The sequence below is a fragment of the Schistocerca gregaria genome, chromosome 2 (assembly GCF_023897955.1).
Source record: "Schistocerca gregaria isolate iqSchGreg1 chromosome 2, iqSchGreg1.2, whole genome shotgun sequence".
Taxonomy (NCBI): Eukaryota; Metazoa; Arthropoda; class Insecta; order Orthoptera; family Acrididae; genus Schistocerca; species Schistocerca gregaria.
Genome location: NC_064921.1, coordinates 1,054,719,324 through 1,054,740,055, shown reverse-complemented (window position 1 = coordinate 1,054,740,055; position 20,732 = coordinate 1,054,719,324). Strand labels below are relative to the sequence as shown.

Below are 20,732 nucleotides of genomic sequence, written 5' to 3'. Positions count from 1 at the left end.
GGAAGTGTTGTGTGGCTGCGTTAGGAACAATGTAGGTGGGCCGAAAACATCGAAACAACGAGGGACCAACGCTGGGAAGTGCCTTGGCGGTGGAATCGTGGGAAAGACGCCAGTTCCCGACACTCATACCATCCCACGGAAGACAGGAAACTTCCGCCCTGTATGGAGAGACGTGGTCATGCAACGGCGATCAGTCATTCGGGCGCAACGTAAATTTAGCCTGCTCATGGCGCTGTCGAGACGTGGAAAATGTTTGAGGAGTCGTCAAGAAGAGAGATGGACGAGGAGTGAAGAAGACAGTCAGTGAGACAGGGCGGAAGCAAGAGGACACCACGAATAACCACGGAGAATGTCGAGATAACTTTTCCCCTTTCCTTCTCATTAATAACACTCGTGTCCTCGCCCACTCAAATCGGCATTGAATTTTGTAATTTTTCTTTTGTGTGCAAAAGTTACTGAAATAAATGCATTCATCTAAACAGTCTGTTCTATTCGCTTATCAGTTCCCTAATCTCATAATCTTTTATGTTTGATTTCATTTAATTAATGATGTCAGTTATTAGCTCCCAACGTGGGATAATCTCGTTAGTCGCTTACATGTCATCTCATGGCAGAAAATTGAATTCTTCTCAATTCACTAAATTTGGGTGCCCAGCGTGGGGCGATCTGATAAGTAATTTGCATGCTATGTGATATCACAAACAATTTTTTATTTTTTTTATTTTTGCCCCCAACATGGGCGTCTCTCAATAGTAATTTGGGTGCAATGTGATATCATAGATTGTCGATTCACTATAATACCATATAACCTGCTTCTGGTAAATAGACATTGTATCCCTGGTTAAGGGAGGACGTGGGAGAAAATGGACGTTTTCACATAATCTAACATAGTTTTTGGTGTCTGAAAGATAGTAGAACCATTTTTTGCACGTGAGGTAATTATGTTATGGGCTACATTGGCATTGTAGGAAATTTTTGCAACACATGCTGTCACACAAGGAATATTTTCACAAAAATTACTTGACTTACAACTTTCATATTGTGGTAGGTAATTTTTTCACAAAAATTACTTGACTTACAACTTTCATATTGTGGTAGGTAAGTCTTAGTAGTCAGAAAAGCAAACATGTGGAACAGATTTTTTAATATCAGTTCCAGAGCTCTTACAATGTATTTAAAAAAATTATGCTTATGAAACAAAGCAGTTTCAATTTCAGTGAAAAGCAAATAATTCTGACAGAAATACACTTAGAAAAAAATTGTACCACAGGAAGCTGCTTTATACTATGAACAAAGTCTGCAGAAAATTTCAGTTTTCTATCTCCAATGGTTCAGGGGAAAATGTTCCTTATACACTGAAAAATGAAAGTTCTGGGAAATGCATGTAAAAGATTTTATAAGGATTTGCACCATAAAGCAGTACCTTAATGCTGACCATAACCATACATTTGGTTTTCTTGCTCTTCGTGTGCCTGCTTCCTTTTAATTTGATGTTTCCAGCGTGCGCTCTCTACAACACATTTGAAAGCACTCGAATCTCCATCGCCCCGATGTTTCACATATCTAACTCCATGCCTCATTTCGCTCCGATGAAATATTAATTTCAGTCCTGCTCGCTCCATGCCGCCACTAGAGCCGTCATAATTCTTGCTGCAAATTATTTTATGTTTTCAGAATGAAATTTTCACTCTGCAGCGGAGTGTGCGCTGATATGAAACTTCCTGGCAGATTAAAACTGTGTGCCCGACCGAGACTCGAACTCGGGACCTTTGCCTTTCGCGGGCAAGTGCTCTACCAACTGAGCTACCGAAGCACGACTCACGTCCGGTACTCACAGCTTTACTTCTGCCAGTATCCGTCTCCTACCTTCCAAACTTTACAGAAGCTCTTCTGCGAACCTTGCAGAACTAGCACTCCTGAAAGAAAGGATACTGCGGAGACATGGCTTAGCCACAGCCTGGGGATGTTTCCAGAATGAAATTTTCACTCTGCAGCGGAGTGTGCGCTGATATGAAACTTCCTGGCAGATTAAAACTGTGTGCCCGACCGAGACTCGAACTCGGGACCTTTGCCTTTCGCGGGCAAGTGCTCTACCAACTGAGCTACCGAAGCACGACTCACGTCCGGTACTCACAGCTTTACTTCTGCCAGTATCCGTCTCCTACCTTCCAAACTTTACAGAAGCTCTTCTGCGAACCTTGCAGAACTAGCACTCCTGAAAGAAAGGATACTGCGGAGACATGGCTTAGCCACAGCCTGGGGATGTTTCCAGAATGAAATTTTCACTCTGCAGCGGAGTGTGCGCTGATATGAAACTTCCTGGTAGATTAAAACTGTGTGCCCGACCGAGACTCGAACTCGGGACCTTTGCCTTTCGCGGGCAAGTGCTCTACTAACTGAGCTACCGAAGCACGACTCACGTCCGGTACTCACAGCTTTACTTCTGCCAGTATCCGTCTCCTACCTTCCAAACTTTACAGAAGCTCTTCTGCGAACCTTGCAGAACTAGCACTCCTGAAAGAAAGGATACTGCGGAGACATGACTTAGCCACAGCCTGGGGATGTTTCCAGAATGAAATTTTCACTCTGCAGCGGAGTGTGCGCTGATATGAAACTTCCTGGCAGATTAAAACTGTGTGCCCGACCGAGACTCGAACTCGGGACCTTTGCCTTTCGCGGGCAAGTGCTCTACCAACTGAGCTACCGAAGCACGACTCACGTCCGGTACTCACAGCTTTACTTCTGCCAGTATCCGTCTCCTACCTTCCAAACTTTACAGAAGCTCTTCTGCGAACCTTGCAGAACTAGCACTCCTGAAAGAAAGGATACTGCGGAGACATGGCTTAGCCACAGCCTGGGGATGTTTCCAGAATGAAATTTTCACTCTGCAGCGGAGTGTGCGCTGATATGAAACTTCCTGGCAGATTAAAACTGTGTGCCCGACCGAGACTCGAACTCGGGACCTTTGCCTTTCGCGGGCAAGTGCTCTACCAACTGAGCTACCGAAGCACGACTCACGTCCGGTACTCACAGCTTTACTTCTGCCAGTATCCGTCTCCTACCTTCCAAACTTTACAGAAGCTCTTCTGCGAACCTTGCAGAACTAGCACTCCTGAAAGAAAGGATACTGCGGAGACATGGCTTAGCCACAGCCTGGGGATGTTTCCAGAATGAAATTTTCACTCTGCAGCGGAGTGTGCGCTGATATGAAACTTCCTGGTAGATTAAAACTGTGTGCCCGACCGAGACTCGAACTCGGGACCTTTGCCTTTCGCGGGCAAGTGCTCTACTAACTGAGCTACCGAAGCACGACTCACGTCCGGTACTCACAGCTTTACTTCTGCCAGTATCCGTCTCCTACCTTCCAAACTTTACAGAAGCTCTTCTGCGAACCTTGCAGAACTAGCACTCCTGAAAGAAAGGATACTGCGGAGACATGACTTAGCCACAGCCTGGGGATGTTTCCAGAATGAAATTTTCACTCTGCAGCGGAGTGTGCGCTGATATGAAACTTCCTGGCAGATTAAAACTGTGTGCCCGACCGAGACTCGAACTCGGGACCTTTGCCTTTCGCGGGCAAGTGCTCTACCAACTGAGCTACCGAAGCACGACTCACGTCCGGTACTCACAGCTTTACTTCTGCCAGTATCCGTCTCCTACCTTCCAAACTTTACAGAAGCTCTTCTGCGAACCTTGCAGAACTAGCACTCCTGAAAGAAAGGATACTGCGGAGACATGGCTTAGCCACAGCCTGGGGATGTTTCCAGAATGAAATTTTCACTCTGCAGCGGAGTGTGCGCTGATATGAAACTTCCTGGCAGATTAAAACTGTGTGCCCGACCGAGACTCGAACTCGGGACCTTTGCCTTTCGCGGGCAAGTGCTCTACCAACTGAGCTACCGAAGCACGACTCACGTCCGGTACTCACAGCTTTACTTCTGCCAGTATCCGTCTCCTACCTTCCAAACTTTACAGAAGCTCTTCTGCGAACCTTGCAGAACTAGCACTCCTGAAAGAAAGGATACTGCGGAGACATGGCTTAGCCACAGCCTGGGGATGTTTCCAGAATGAAATTTTCACTCTGCAGCGGAGTGTGCGCTGATATGAAACTTCCTGGTAGATTAAAACTGTGTGCCCGACCGAGACTCGAACTCGGGACCTTTGCCTTTCGCGGGCAAGTGCTCTACTAACTGAGCTACCGAAGCACGACTCACGTCCGGTACTCACAGCTTTACTTCTGCCAGTATCCGTCTCCTACCTTCCAAACTTTACAGAAGCTCTTCTGCGAACCTTGCAGAACTAGCACTCCTGAAAGAAAGGATACTGCGGAGACATGACTTAGCCACAGCCTGGGGATGTTTCCAGAATGAAATTTTCACTCTGCAGCGGAGTGTGCGCTGATATGAAACTTCCTGGCAGATTAAAACTGTGTGCCCGACCGAGACTCGAACTCGGGACCTTTGCCTTTCGCGGGCAAGTGCTCTACCAACTGAGCTACCGAAGCACGACTCACGTCCGGTACTCACAGCTTTACTTCTGCCAGTATCCATCTCCTACCTTCCAAACTTTACAGAAGCTCTTCTGCGAACCTTGCAGAACTAGCACTCCTGAAAGAAAGGATACTGCGGAGACATGGCTTAGCCACAGCCTGGGGATGTTTCCAGAATGAAATTTTCACTCTGCAGCGGAGTGTGCGCTGATATGAAACTTCCTGGCAGATTAAAACTGTGTGCCCGACCGAGACTCGAACTCGGGACCTTTGCCTTTCGTGGGCAAGTGCTCTACCTACTGAGCTACCGAAGCACGACTCACGTCCGGTACTCACAGCTTTACTTCTGCCAGTATCCGTCTCCTACCTTCCAAACTTTACAGAAGCTCTTCTGCGAACCTTGCAGAACTAGCACTCCTGAAAGAAAGGATACTGCGGAGACATGGCTTAGCCACAGCCTGGGGATGTTTCCAGAATGAAATTTTCACTCTGCAGCGGAGTGTGCGCTGATATGAAACTTCCTGGCAGATTAAAACTGTGTGCCCGATCGAGACTCGAACTCGGGACCTTTGCCTTTCGCGGGCAAGTGCTCTACCAACTGAGCTACCGAAGCACGACTCACGTCCGGTACTCACAGCTTTACTTCTGCCAGTATCCGTCTCCTACCTTCCAAACTTTACAGAAGCTCTTCTGCGAACCTTGCAGAACCAGCACTCCTGAAAGAAAGGATACTGCGGAGACATGGCTTAGCCACAGCCTGGGGATGTTTCCTGCCAGGAAGTTTCATATCAGCGCACACTCCGCTGCAGAGTGAAAATTTCATTCTGGAAACATCCCCAGGCTGTGGCTAAGCCATGTCTCCGCAGTATCCTTTCTTTCAGTAGTGCTAGTTCTGCAAGGTTCGCAGAAGAGCTTCTGTAAAGTTTGGAAGGTAGGAGACGGATACTGGCAGAAGTAAAGCTGTGAGTACCAGACGTGAGTCGTGCTTCGGTAGCTCAGTTGGTAGAGCACTTGCCCGCGAAAGGCAAAGGTCCCGAGTTCGAGTCTCGGTCGGGCACACAGTTTTAATCTGCCAGGAAGTTTCATATCAGCGCACACTCCGCTGCAGAGTGAAAATTTCATTCTGGAAACATCCCCAGGCTGTGGCTAAGCCATGTCTCCGCAGTATCCTTTCTTTCAGGAGTGCTAGTTCTGCAAGGTTCGCAGAAGAGCTTCTGTAAAGTTTGGAAGGTAGGAGACGGATACTGGCAGAAGTAAAGCTGTGAGTACCGGACGTGAGTCGTGCTTCGGTAGCTCAGTTGGTAGAGCACTTGCCCACGAAAGGCAAAGGTCCCGAGTTCGAGTCTCGGTCGGGCACACAGTTTTAATCTGCCAGGAAGTTTCATATCAGCGCACACTCCGCTGCAGAGTGAAAATTTCATTCTGGAAACATCCCCAGGCTGTGGCTAAGCCATGTCTCCGCAGTATCCTTTCTTTCAGGAGTGCTAGTTCTGCAAGGTTCGCAGAAGAGCTTCTGTAAAGTTTGGAAGGTAGGAGACGGATACTGGCAGAAGTAAAGCTGTGAGTACCGGACGTGAGTCGTGCTTCGGTAGCTCAGTTGGTAGAGCACTTGCCCGCGAAAGGCAAAGGTCCCGAGTTCGAGTCTCGGTCGGGCACACAGTTTTAATCTGCCAGGAAGTTTTATTTTATGTTTTATTTGCCATTGTATCTCTCTTCTTCCTTACTGTCTAACGTCTTCCTCTGTGAGCAAATAAAGCAATATTTGGACATCACCTGCAAATCCAAGATTTCTCCTGTGTCAACACTTGTAAATGATAAAACACCATGTAGGGAGGTATGGCCCCTTTTCATCCATTTGCTGTCACATGACACACATAGATCTGAAGAAGGCAATGGGTCATTTACTTCAGTCTAAATGTCTTTGTTAAATAAAACTGCCTATTTCACTGCTACAGACAAACTGCTACAGCATTCTGTTTCCAAGGCGTTCAGAAGATGATTGTTTAGTGTTGAGTATCGAGGCAGACGGAGATGACATATTAATTATTGCACAAAACAAACTGCTACCTTCCCTTCCAATACCAACACATCTCATCCCATATCAGAATCTGCTGTCTTCATACACCTAATTCTTAGCAGCTGATGTTCTGAATTGAATGTCACTTTCACAGCTGCCAAAAAACAGGTGCATATTACACACAATACCATCACCGTCATTGGTGTCATACAATCTTAAAGATTTACTGCCACAGTTACCACATGCACACGAATTCTAATAAAGGAACACACAATTTCTAAATCAATTATCGTAAAATCACTATTCTCGTCGTCTTAGCTTCACAATTATCTTCCGCTGAATTATGTTGACTCAGTTGTAGAAACTGTTTATTCACACGTAAACGGCGAGCTTCAACCACTTTCTTGAACACTTTACCACTATATCTTCGCATTTTAAACGGTAGATCATACAAAAAAAGTTTGAACACAGTCGTAATTCTCACAATATCAGCAGAATTGAAATATTTATATTTCTGCACCACAGCTGCCAAAGATATCTAGCGGAAGGCAAAGATAACAAAATGTAAACGGATCCACAGCGTTCTACACTCTTCCGGTGCTTTTATGACAGCTGGAAGCAGTGAAACATGGCAAACAAGAAGAGCATAGTCTAGAAAAGTGGGCGTGGCGCTGCGCAGTGATTGAAACAAGACTGCTTTTTTATCATTTGTAGTTCGGATCAATCTGTTTAAATTGGAGACAGTATTTCTAATATGCTACAGAACTATCTGGTGGCAATTTTTTTTTAACCTTTTTGACCAATTTTGCCTACTCCCCCATTATATTGACCTTATAACATCTAACACAGTTTGTAACCTCGTAATGATAATCCAACCGATATTTCTCCTTACAAACTCGGATAACTCCACCGCAAATGAAATCCAGAATCTTCAGTACAAACAGTTATCTTAAGCTCCATGAAAATTTACCATCGAAAAATTTAAGACGGTTCGGAATGAAATGAAGTTATAAATGATGCAGTAGCCAGGCTCCAAGCAATTATGGCTTCGCAACTTCATCGGACCTTTTCCACTGTGCGGAAACACACGACTGAATACTAGATCGCGGAACGTTACTAGCAGACAACGCCAGCTTGCTTCGCATGGAAATCGTTACTTCAGTACTGAATATAAATTGCATTGATCTCACCAGAGGCCTTGTACGTAGTAACGGCTCTTCAGCAACACCCAAAGCTGAGTTCATCAGAAGAGAATGTGACATCGAAAGAAGCTGTCCAACTCACAACCGGAACCAGACTAGACGTAGCACTCAAAAGTGCTGTACTGTACTGGTAAACCCGCTTAGAACGAAGGAGCCACATAGGTTGCAAAGCGCCAGCGAGTGTTACTGGCTGAGTGCCAACAGACACGCCAGAGACTTAATATTGGTGCAGTGACTCAGTAAAGAGTTTGCGAAATATCTGTATTGATATATATGGGAATTGGTTAGTGAAAGATCTCAAAGGTAGTACTAAAATAAATATTATTATTCACAAAAAGTAAAATATCATTTGTCGTTGTGAAAGAGCCGATTAACAGACACTTTTCAATTTTCTACGTAAGTTTTCATGATAACACCTAATTGCGGAACAGGTTCTGCAATGCTCAGGCACTACACTCTCATGTCGAAGTATCGAAAATCAAATCTCCATATGGCCATTTCAATTTATATATCCTGATGTAGCTGTACGTAAATTGTTTATGGTGGATATCGGATGGATGGTTCCTTTGAAAAGGACATAACCTTCGCCTTCCATGCTCTATCTGAGCTTTGGCTTGGTTTCTCATATTCTTGTCGACGATGAAATCTTAAATACTGATCTTCATTACGAGTGCATTGGACTAGGGAAGTAGCACTATTACATACGCATAAAAACTGTATTCGCATCTTGTTTCTGTAAGATGCCTTGCGTTTCCAACACTATCAATTTCCAAGGTCTCCACGAAGCTTAGGAAACGATTTATCACGACAACTCCTTTTTGTAAAGAAAACAGAGGGATACTAATTGTTCAACTCGGTTTGCAGTTAAAGGAACTCTCTGTGCTAGTCTACAACAGAAAATGCTACACTGTTTTGAGCGATTTTACTATCTAGGGTTGTAGAGTATAACCGTCTTTCGGAAATGTCAAAGAGCAATGACGTCATTGTTTAGGACGGAAAATAACTGACATCTTTTCAGGTTGTGGAGCTCTTACGTCTATAGACCGATTAATTTATTTTTAGTGACAGTTACAGCTAATTACAAAAGTCACTGTCACGTAGATTCTAGTTCTAACGAGCACAGTATCAGGTATAAAAAATTACATCTGCCACTTTTCACTATTGTCTCACTCTCAGATTGAAGTAGAATGTTTTGGTATTATCAATCTCTGAAGAAGTTACCCACACACGTGTAAATCGTACATACAAAAGTTCTCTATTATGTCTGTTCGGTGACTGTAAACCTTAGAACCGCAGTGGTCCATGAAATTCCTAAACTTCCCTTCTTTCTTTCAGAACATAAATAATAATTTTCGATCATAAGCATTAGTACAGTGGAAATCGGCGAAGAATAGGTGAACTGGGCACAAGGTGGTACCAATCCTTCCAAGTTACTGTGAGGTCTGCAGTCCGTTGGGTAGATACGGCTCGTTGAGATGTGACTGTGGCAGACACGTACGTCCGTTTCCGAAGATTGATTCATAGCGAAACCGTGATGTGTGTGTTCCCTGTTAGCCTTTGGAACATTTTGTGAGTTTACCTTCAGAGTAGTCTTATCAATTTGGCTATACGACAGTGTAACATTATAGACATTAAAATTATGTGTTCTGTCTGAAGTTTAACTTAATTAAATAATTGTTTCTTCGTTTGGAACTATCAACAGTTCCATAACGTTTGTTTGTGGAAATGTTACGCATCAATGCTAAACAAGTGCAGGCAACAGTCCATAATATTCACTATCAATAATTAAACAGTTCATCATAGTGTTTGTGGAGAGAAATAGATGGGAAAGGATAAGGTACTAGTCAATTTTACCCTAACCGTTCAGGTTAAGTGGGTATTAGCAACTTAAAAAGAACACAAAACTGCTACAAAGGAATTTTTGATAGACAGTTACACCATTATGTATTTTAGGTGGTTGGTATTATAAGAAAGGTAACGTCTGGTGCTTGTCACAGACCTCCTTTACAGTTCATCTGAGTAGCTTTTTGACCAATTACAGAAATTCTTGACAGAAACCACGTAACCCCAGGAGTAATACGTAGGTTGGAACTTAAATAGTGAAAACACTGCTGTGGAACACTAAGCAACAGAATCTACTATTGTCACTAATAGCACAAGTTGTTGACATAGCTACGTTACCTCCGAGCAAATCAACTGGCCCTTCCCATGTCACTGGCGTGTGCACAGTGAAGAGAAACACAGGGACTTGTGAGCGAGCGGTCTAACGTAACGAATGCAAGGGGACTTAATTATTGTGCAATAACTTTAGTAGCTGTGTGTCCGGCTACGAAGTCTCGTAACCGGCTGGCCCTGAGTAGTATTAGTACGCAATCTGACTGCGAAAAATAATAATAAAGAATGAAAGGGATTAATTAAGTCCCCTGCAACTATAAAAGCTACGTAACAACGAAGCACAAATGTTAACTGTTCTGTATGTGGAAGTGTGATTCAACGTACTTGTATCTGGCATGGTTCTTCCTCAGTACGACAAGATAATTTTAAACACCATTTACAATGAACTAATTGAAAAACCAGTAATACTATAATTGCACATAGAAACCAGAATTACAAGTCTAATACATGAACACGAGCCAGATGCTTTGTTGACTGAACCTGTGACCAAGGGTTATTGTCATTAAGGAAATGAGAAATAAAAATTTTCTTTTTTTTTTACCTCCATATATATTGACGAAAAATACACTGTGATCATTGCAACATCTTCCATTTATACATTACACCAACCGAACAGCATCTGCTGTCTCGCCTAACAAAACACCAACTGCACACGACATCGTCTGAACTAGTACTGCTCTCGACATCCTCTCAACGAGCACTGCCCACGGCAACCTCTGAACAACTACTGCTCAGTGGAGCCGGCGGAATAATAATATCTGGCGCAGTCTCTGGCGCTGTGGCCCGGTTTAGCCACCTTTCACGATGTCAGTATGTTTTCGAAACAGGAACAACGGATTTGGATCAAGATTGACTGTGTATGAATGTACAGTATTACTGTTCGTTTTTGGAGCATCACCTGCGACCAGCTTTGAGAAAGAAGCGGCAACACTTTCTGCGCAACCCACCCATCATTTTGCACGACAATGCGCGGGCGCATACAGCGCGAGCTGTGGCTGCTCTGTTCGGTCCATGAGACTGGAAAGTAGTGTACCATCCACCATACTCCCCAGACGTAAGTCCTTGTGACTCTGATTTCATACCGAAGATGAAGAAACCACTTCGTGGCATTCGACAGGCAGTAGACCGCTCCATTTGCACTATCGACAGAACAGGCTCTACTGACGGTGTACTACGCCTTGCACATCGCTGGCAACGGGTTCTACAAAACGCTGGTGGCTACTTTGAAGGACAGTAACAGCTGCTAACATATAACTCTTTTGTATCGGTTGTGAATAAATAGTTGCCACTATTTAAGTTCCATCCCTCGTATTTAACTGTGAAGAAACATGCTTTAGAATAAACCTAAGAATCGGTCTGAGAATGAAGCTCGTAAGAAAAGCGACACACAGTTTACCGTACGCAGAGACGGGAAAAACTTTTGCTAGGTCAGTGACTACTGAAATAGCTTATACGTCTCTTATGCTTGTTTTTCCACGAAGAATTGAAACAAGAATTTGAATTGCAGCTACAATCAGGCGAATGGTCTGATGAACAAACTACAAGCTACATGACATCAAATTTATTTCTAGTGTGGACAAGAAAATTTGAATTTTCGAAGTCTAGGAAAGAGTCCCCTGTTCTTATACCAGATGGATATTCAGCTCATATGGAAAACTTGGATGTTATAAGTTTGTGGAAGTAAGAATGCACTATTGTTGCTGCCTATTCTGCCTGACTCTTACCATACGCTGAATCCACTATATTCGTGGTTCATGACACACAGGTCAGAATGAGATTTTTCACAGCGAAGGGTGCCTGATGTGAATCATCCGGGCAGATTAAAAGTGTGTGCCGGACCGAGGCTCGAAATCCAGAGTTTAATTTGCCATAAAGTGTCAACCCACGTGTTGCATTATGGGTGAGAACTTGGCTGTGTCGGACCCCGAGGGATGTTGCTACTCTGTGGAAAGGATTTTGAGAGCACCATGCGTCTAGAGATCCAAGATGAACTCCGCTACCACCGGCTTTAAGGGAACTGCAATATGGTCTTCCAATAGGAACTGTTTCCTCGAAAGCAAATTTTCTCCCCACAGAGACAGCTGACAGCAACACGTCGTCTGATATGTATATTAGAATTGAAGTACTGAAAGTGGTGTATAATCTCTATCTTTATCAGCAGCTGAAAAGTGCACTGAACAGATAGAATAGAGACCGACAAACAGAATCAACTTGTTAATGACACTTTTTGAACTGAAAGTTGTCAAAGCTAAAGTGGTCTGGGACAGCAGTGATCCGTATTTTAGTACTATATCGAAGAGCAAAAGAAAATATAAAGAGAAAATTTCAGAAGAAACAAGGGGCAGCAATTTTGAAAGACTCCGTATAGAATGAAAAGTAAGAAGGAGCTGAGAGGGAGAAAGGGGAAACACGAAAACTGGAAGAAGAAACGATTAGATGCAGAGTAAACAAGACCAGTTGAATAAAAAATAGTGCCAGAAGGATGTGAAGTGCTCCGTGAATACTGTAAAAATCTTTTTAAAAATTCTTCTTCGTAAGTGCTGTATACTGCTAGAAAAAACAATTTTTTTCGTCCCCTACTACGTCCCATTCCTGGGAGAGAATGGTAAAAGTGGGAGACTGCATTGTAAAACGAGAAGAAAACGTAATTTTATAATTTTGGCAAGTTTCTTTTACTACATATTGTGAATTGAACTCCATATAATTCATAGGTGCATTATTTAAGCTATTTACAATCTTACAGTAAATTATATTTCAATATTCCGTACCACCCTGACTTCCTTTACTGATTTACCTGAACTGCGTTACAGGCACCGCAGTATATATATATATATATTTTTAAGTTCGCGCCTTTCATTTCTTTGCAGTACAGAAGTACAAATGCCACAGGAAACGTAAATCAGTAGATCGGAAATTATGACCATGACAAACAGTATCTGAAAATAGCACCTGAATCGATAATCGTCGAAGAGTTGGTTTCTGACCACCATTCATAGATCCGGATACAAGTTATATGTTGGATCTCTTAATCATATTACCGAATGGATGGGTGATGGCTCTAGAGTTTTCTGCCGATTCTATGCCACCTCACAGCAGATTTTTGGATGTGCACCACTTTGGGACTTAGAAATATCTATGTCTATGAGTGCTTGTGGCCGTTGACTCACAGAAGCGCTGTTAGTGACTGAACTTATCAGTCGAGGTGGATTTTGTTACTGTATGAAGATTTATTTGGAATTGTCGAACTACAGAACATAGATGGAGCTCAAGTGAGTTGTCGCACGGCTCCATTCCTTCAGTTTACGTTCATTACTTCCTGCGTACGCTTCGCTTGCTCTGCAGATACAACCATTTTCGTTTCTTGTTTCTGTGCTGTGTTCAGTAAGAACCTGCGTGAGGGCAACATTCGGAATGAATTTATGTTTGATGCAAATGGATTGACGGTTAACATTAAGCCTTTGCTTATAGCCCACATTATTCTCCTACAGGACCATGCTCTTAATGCTTTTCTTTCAATATTCACAATCCATTTATTAATGTGTTTGTTTAATTCTCTGATTCGTCTATGTTAAATTTATATACCTCATGACAGAGCTATGCTAAGGGCTTATAGCCATAGTCATGAAGAACCCGCGCTATACACCTTCTACAGATGAGCCATATAGAATTTGAAGGTCGCCCTCTGATGGTTAGGTAGCAGCAAACTGATCTCAACTGGTGATTAATATCCCTTTACTATATTCTACCGCCTCCAGTAGCGTTACACACACATCTAATCTTTAGCATTCTGCCTTAGCATCACATTTCCAAAGCTTCTATTCTCTACTTATCTGTAATGTTTATTGACAACCTTTCACTTTATACGAAGCTACATTGTGGACAAAGGATTTTAAATAAAACTTCCCAACACTTCTATTTATATTTGATGTTACGAAATTTTTCTTTTACTCGTTATTGCCAGTCTGCATTGTATATCATCTGTACTTCTCTACTTTGGTCATTATCAGCTACTTTGCTGTCCAAATAAGAAAACCACACTACTGCTTTTAGTGTTTCATTTCCTAATCTAATTTCCTGAACATTGTTTGACTTAATTCGACTACATTCCATTACTCTCTATTTTCTTTGTTCTTATTATAACCTCTTTTCAAAGACACTATCAGTTCTGTTCAATTGCTTTTCCATATTCTATGCCGCCTCTGACAGAACCATAGTGTCATCAGCAAACATCAAACAAATATCAAATCATTTGTTTCTTTCCATGAACCTCTTACCGATTTTCTCCTTGGTTGAATAACATGAGCGCTAGGCTACAACCTAGTTCATTCCCTTTCCAGTTACTGCTACCACTTCATGTTTTTTACGTCCATTTAATTGCAGTCTGGTTTCTGTACTAGTTATAGGTAACCTTTCTCTCTTATATTTTACTCCTGCTTCCTTGAGTACTTTGAGGTGTGCATTCCAATCAATTGCCAAAATATTTTTTTTTAATCTACAAATGTATGAAACGTAGTTTTGCCTACCGTCACCGTATTTTCAGCGGAATTTTCTAGGAGAAGTATGGTTGCGCGTGTTTCTACAATTCTTTCGAACTCAAATTGATCATCTTCGAGGTTGTCTTCGAGCAGTTTCTCCATTCCTCTGAAAACAATTTGTGTCAGTATTTTGCAACCATGACTTAGTGAAGTGATGATTCAGTAATATTCACACCTGACATTACCAGCCTTCTTTGAAATTGAAATTACTATATTCTTCTTGAAGTCTGAGACTGTTTCGCCTGTCTCATGTATCTTACGTAGTAGGTGTAATAGTTCTATCATAACTGACTGTCCTAAGGAACGCAATGATTCTGCGGGAATGTCGTCTATTTCAGGGGAATTGTTTCGGCTTTGCTGTTTCAGCATTTTATCAAACAATCCCCACCGTACCAGATCTCCCTTCTCATCATTATCTATTTCCTCTTCTCCATCCGTAATATTGTCTTCAAGTTCATACTCCTTGTATAGCCCCTCTATTTATCCGTTCCACCTTTCAGCCTTCCCTTCTTTGCTTAGTGCTGGCTTGTCATCTGAGCACCAATGTTAAGAATGAAATAGTGTGAACTGACACTCTCTAGTGCGTGCTTTTAACTGATGTTCTGGCTACGAGCTACGCCAAAAACAAATAAACCAGGTTCTAACAAATGGGCTGTTGTTACTAACAGCTAACAACGCGATGAAAGAGATGTGCTCGAAGGCAGACTTCTCATAGGACAAATTTAAATAATAAGAAATTCTTGTTCCGAATGCAACAATTTTTTAAAATGTAGAATCAGTACCTAATATGTCGAAAATCACACATATGGAAAACATCTATATCTCGCATGTGACATATCTTCAGCGTCAATATAACTCATACGACATGGTGATGTATTAGTACCTCACTTCAGAAAATTTCGCCAGCTCTTGTCTACCTGATTTGAAACTTTGGCCCTTCAAATAATATGAGATGATGAGCCATTAAAAGCTGTGCAAAAGTTGCGTAATTTGTGTGGCTCTCAGAAGATATGCCAGTTGTGTTGTTATGCGGAGCGTGCGCAGCTGCGTGTGTGTCACCGAGGAGAACCGAGGTGACCTTGCAGCGACACCGAGGCTAGGCTGCCCCCACCAGCCACTTCCCCACCACGTGGCCCCAGTGCGCACGTCTTGTCAGCAGCGGCTCGACGCTCGCAAGGCGCTGGTTCTCAGGTCCTCGACAGGCGCTATGGTGAGTCCTCTCTTAGCCAAAGTATGGCACGTTCACGTCGCTTACTCGTACTGTCTTACGCAATTCGACGCGCGTCACAAGCCTAATAACAACAGTCTTTGCAGTCTTAAATAACTTCTCCGTATATGCACCAATGTAGAGTCTCCGGAACTCCAGTTTTTGGCGACTCGACTCAATGGGAAGAGTAAGCGTTCCAAGCGGCAGTTCAGTCAGGGAGGGCAATACGCCGTCTCGGAACGTCGCTGCATGGCAGCCACTGTGCCACTGGCGGAACGGAAATCGCTGCAGTCAACACAAAGGAGGCGTACATGTGGTGTCTGCTCTTTCGGAAATGTCCGGAAGAACAGACACCATAGGTATATAATTAAGTCGAGGACGGCGAATGATCTCTTCAGTCCGTGTGCATACCAAACTCGAACTGTTACGGGAATCGGCGAAATGCCGCGAGTAATGAGAATAATGGGCAAGGGGAACTACATTAGCAGTGTGTGTGTGTGTGTGTGTGTGTGAGTGTGAGAGAGAGAGAGAAAGAGAGTTGAGAATATGAGTTTGACGGGAGGGGTGTTAGAGCAGTCCGTTCAGTTGCACCGAGTTGGGATGGCTCAGTGATCAGCCCATCACCTTAGTAAGCAGGAGACCCCGATTCGAAACCCGAACTGTCCCAAATTTTTAATTTTCCTCATTGATTTAAATAAATGCCTACTTGCAGCCAATGTCTGTAATTCCTTCCCGTCTCACTTACTTTTACTGTTCACACGACCTGGGAAGAAGCTGTGAGAGCTGTTTGTACTTGAAACTACCCAGTGTACGGGCTTGAGTTCTCTCGCTATGCTTTGCCAACGCCTCGAAGGGAAAGAGTGGCGTTGTCTACGCGCCGCTCTCTTGTCACTGCGATGCGAGCGCTGATTCACCGACTGAAAGCCAACGGAACATATCTAAATAATCGTACATAAATAATACGTCTAGTTTATCTATAGCTTCCTTTTTATGTTGATGTGGAGTATGTGCACGGATCATAAAATTTCCAACACGTCTACATTGACTTAATTCTTTCTAACTACTGCGAAATTATGAAATATTGATACAACGTTCCATATATAATCTTTTTTGGGGTTCCATGAAAATAAATTAAGTAGACAGCTGACAGCCGTGTTAGCGGCAGACAGCCGTGGACGTTTTTACAGAAAATGGGACTATTTAATTTAGAAAGCGGGAATGGAAAAAAGGTAGTGTACTACAGGATAATTCAAGAAGATATGCAAATATTTTAATATCTTATTCTACAAGTAAAACTAAAGAAAAAAGTTAATATAACAATAACTCCGCAAATATTTACCTACGGAGTTACGGCTAATAAAAGATTTTGCTTGAAATTTAGCAACTTCGCTAATATGAAGCCATAGTAAAACTGCACGAGGTTGAAGTAAAGCACGCTTTCCATTTATTTTGTTGTTATTGAGCTGGTGAATTTAATAAAACATGTCCGAGACATGTATCTGCAGTAGTTTTGCAGAACATCCAGAGAAGCATAGAAACAATTACGTAAAATTTTTAATTTATTAACTACTTGGACCAATTTGTTTCTTAAATTCCAAGCAATTGCACAAAATTTTCAACAGAAGTTGTAGAGAATTTAATTCTGAAAGGCATCCCTATTTCATAAATAATCTACAAACTACATCAGTTACTATGTGATTTTACTTAAATACACTATTGTTATTATGTTCTTTCACTGATAAATACAAAAAACTAATTAATTTCAAGGTTAGGAAACGACTGAAACAACTCGCTAACGGTTGCCAACAATGACATAAACGTTTCTATATTCCTAATCGAAAGTAAACTAATTACTTGTATGATAATCTTTACTTGTCGGGATGTTCTGGAAACTACTGCAGATACGCGTCTGGGACATGTTTTATTGGATTCACCAGACCAATAACAACAAAACAAATGGAAATCGTGCTTTACTTTAACCTCATACAGTTTTGTGATGGCTTTATATTAGCGAAGTTGTCGAATTTCAGGCAAAACCTTTTACCAACCGTAACTAAACATTTGCGGATCTATGTTTATATGAACATTGTTCTTTAGTTTCACTTGTAGAATAACATATTAAAATATTTGAATATCCTCTTGAATCACCCTGTTATATCTTACACAGTAGAAGTAGATCCCTGACAGCTCGCAGCGGCGCTGCCAGCTTTCAACTGCAAAATATTAACAGCTGCAGCCGAAAAGAGCGCCACATCATTTGACAACCCCCCCCCCCCCTTTCCCTCATTCATACATTACTTTCCGTTACTTGGGCACTTGTTTAGAACTTTACAAATAAATCTAAATCAGGTGAGGGTGAAAATGGTTTGTTTCGCTGATATTTACCATACACCCTCAGTGTAAATTTGCTTTGTGTCGCTTGAGCTCTAAGCTGGCCCTGCTTCAGCCAGCACACAACAAAAATCTTTAGCCAATGTGGTTCTTTTAATACTAATTTGTCAAAAGTTACATTTTTAATTTAGTTTTCGACTTTTCTTTCGGAAATAACTATTACGTTAGAATGGTAATAGGTAGATATCCAGCGATCACAGGCCCTGCAGACCACACGCTGCTTCCACAAACTGCCTCCGTTCCTTCCTGTTTTGTGCCCGGTTCCTCCAGGTGTCTTCAGTTCCCGGGGCTGCTAGGTGCTTTTCCACTTCGTCCATCCAGCGCTGCCTTTGTCGTCCAGTGGGGCGTTTGGTGTTTGGTTTTCCCGCTAGTGCCATCTTCACCTGTCTTCCAACTGGCATATGGGCTACATGGCCCACCCATTGAATTCTTCTGCTCTTTACCTTCTGCAGGATTGTTAGATGCCGCATTATAAGGTAGATTTCCTCGTTTTTCCTCCTCCTCCATTCTCCGTTTTCTAAAACCGGTTCGCATGTCTTCCTCATTACTCTTCTTTCAAATATTAATAGTTTTTCTTTTTCTAGCTTAGTCATGCTCCACTTTTCTGAACCGTACATAACCGCTGGGCATATCATTGTGTTGTAGATTTTCATCTTAGTGTTGACTGAGATCGATTTAGAGTCAAGCGTTTCTCAGAGGAAATGCATGCATTTCATTCCCACTGCTATTCTTTCCTTGATGTCCAGTTTTATGTTGTCGTCCGTTGTAAACCAAAATAGCGAGTATATGAACTGGTGTACTCTCTTGAACCTCTTGTCAGCTATCTCAAGAAATTTTTCCTGCTCTCGTCTTCTTCATTTTCTGGTACATTCCTTTCAACTTGTGCTTTGGTTCACTTAGTAGTACTATGTCGTATGCGAGAGAATTGAAGTTACCGTCCGTCGCTACTCCAGCCCAGTCCTGTTGCCTACACTTCTTTTATTACTTTCTCTAAGATGACATTGAACAGAATACATGAGGGAGCATCCCCTTGTCTTAAGCCTGTCTCAGTCTCGAATGTTTCTGACGTGGCTCCTCGGAAACGTTCTGCTGCCTTTGACCCTTCCATACAAGCTTGCACCATTCTCACTAGCTTCTCCGGGATTCTGAAGTCACGCTTTGCACTGTATAGGCTATTTCTGTCCATGCTGTCATATGCGCGTTGGACATCGACGAACAGGCTGTAGGTATCTTTATCATATTCCCAGTGTTTTTCAAACAATTGTCTTAGTGTGAAAATGTGACCTATTGTCGTTCTCTATGAGTGGTTGCAATTTTCTGAGGATAATGATGGACAGCAACTTATCCGTTACATTCACAAGCTAATTACTCTGTAGTTTCCGTATTCCATTTTGCTTCCCTTCTTGTATATTGGGCATATTATAGAAAATTCCCATTCTTCTCGCAGTGTCTCCTTCTCCCATATCAAATGGACCAGTTTTATATATATATATATATATATATATATATATATATATATATATATATATATATATATATATATAGTGTGTGTAAGCTCTCACCTCCTTGTTTAATGCTGATGTTATCTTGTTCTCCCCTGCGGCTTTGGTGTTTCTGAGTCCTTTGATTGCGATCTTCACGTCTTCTTCCCTAAATTACCATTCTTCATCTTTCCTTTCCTCCGTAGTGTTTGCTGATAATATCCCATCCGAGTCTGGGCGATTAAACAATTGTGAGACGTATTCTTCCCATCTTTCCACAATTCTTTCCTTGTCATTTATCAAGTTGCCTTTCTTATCTCTAATGAAAAATGCTGGGCTCTGAAATCCACGTTTCCGATTTTTTATGTATTGGAAGAATTGCCTAGAGTTCTTGTTTTAGTTCTCTGCCTCAACTTGTTCTAGCAAACTGGTTAGATACATTCTCTTGTCTGGTCTTAGGATTCGTTTTGTCTCCCTTCTGATGTTTATAAAATGTTCCCTTTACTGCTCATTCTCCCTGTCAGTTAGCCACCTCTTCCTCATCTTCCTTCTCTTTTCTGTAGCCTTCCGGCGCGTCTCGTTGAACCATCTCCTCTTCTTCATTATCTTCTTTCTTCCCAATATATCCTCCGCTACACACAGTACCGTGGACTTTATTTCTTTCCACCTTTCCTCCACGTTCCCTCCTGCTTCCAGGGTCTCTAGGACCTCAAAACGGTTTTTGATTTCTATAGCATATTGTTCTCTAATGTCACATTCTGGTAGTTTCTCAACATTCAAAGTAGGTTCTAGTGTCCCCTTCTTCTTATGCATGTAGGTGAACACGAGTTTAAGCCTGCACACAATGATAAAGTGGTCTGACGCACAGTCAGCTCCTCTATACGACCTGGCGTCCATGACTCTATGGCTATAGCGCTGGTCCACCAAGATGTGATCTATCTGGTTGGTGGTTCTTCCATCTGGTGAACACCATGTTCCCTTATGTATTCTCTTGTATTTGAAGTAAGTCGAACATACTCTCAGGTTCTTTGAGATAGCTAAGTTGACCATCCTCTGACCATTCTCATTGGTCTCATCATGCAAATTGTGCCTTCCTATAGTTCGTATGTAGAATTCTTCTTTTCCTGCTTTTCCATTAAAATCTCCCAGCACTACCCTGATATTTCCAGTTGGTGTGCTCTCAATTGGTTTGTTCTAGTTGGTCACAGAACTCTTCCTTTTCCTCATCTGTTTTA

General features: G+C 42.3%; 2 protein-coding genes across 2 annotated transcripts in view; one reads left to right on the top strand and one right to left on the bottom strand.

The window, feature by feature from the left end:
- Window positions 1-9,987, bottom strand: part of LOC126335587 (cytochrome P450 9e2-like) — a 59,804-nt gene extending 49,817 nt beyond the window's left edge. The window contains exon 1 of the mRNA XM_049999024.1: window positions 9,890-9,987. The gene's annotated coding sequence lies outside the window, so the exon portion shown is untranslated. The remainder of the gene's footprint in view (window positions 1-9,889) is intronic.
- Window positions 9,988-15,564: 5,577 nt separating this feature from the next.
- Window positions 15,565-20,732, top strand: part of LOC126335591 (cytochrome P450 9e2-like) — a 75,230-nt gene continuing 70,062 nt past the window's right edge. The window contains exon 1 of the mRNA XM_049999033.1: window positions 15,565-15,675. The gene's annotated coding sequence lies outside the window, so the exon portion shown is untranslated. The remainder of the gene's footprint in view (window positions 15,676-20,732) is intronic.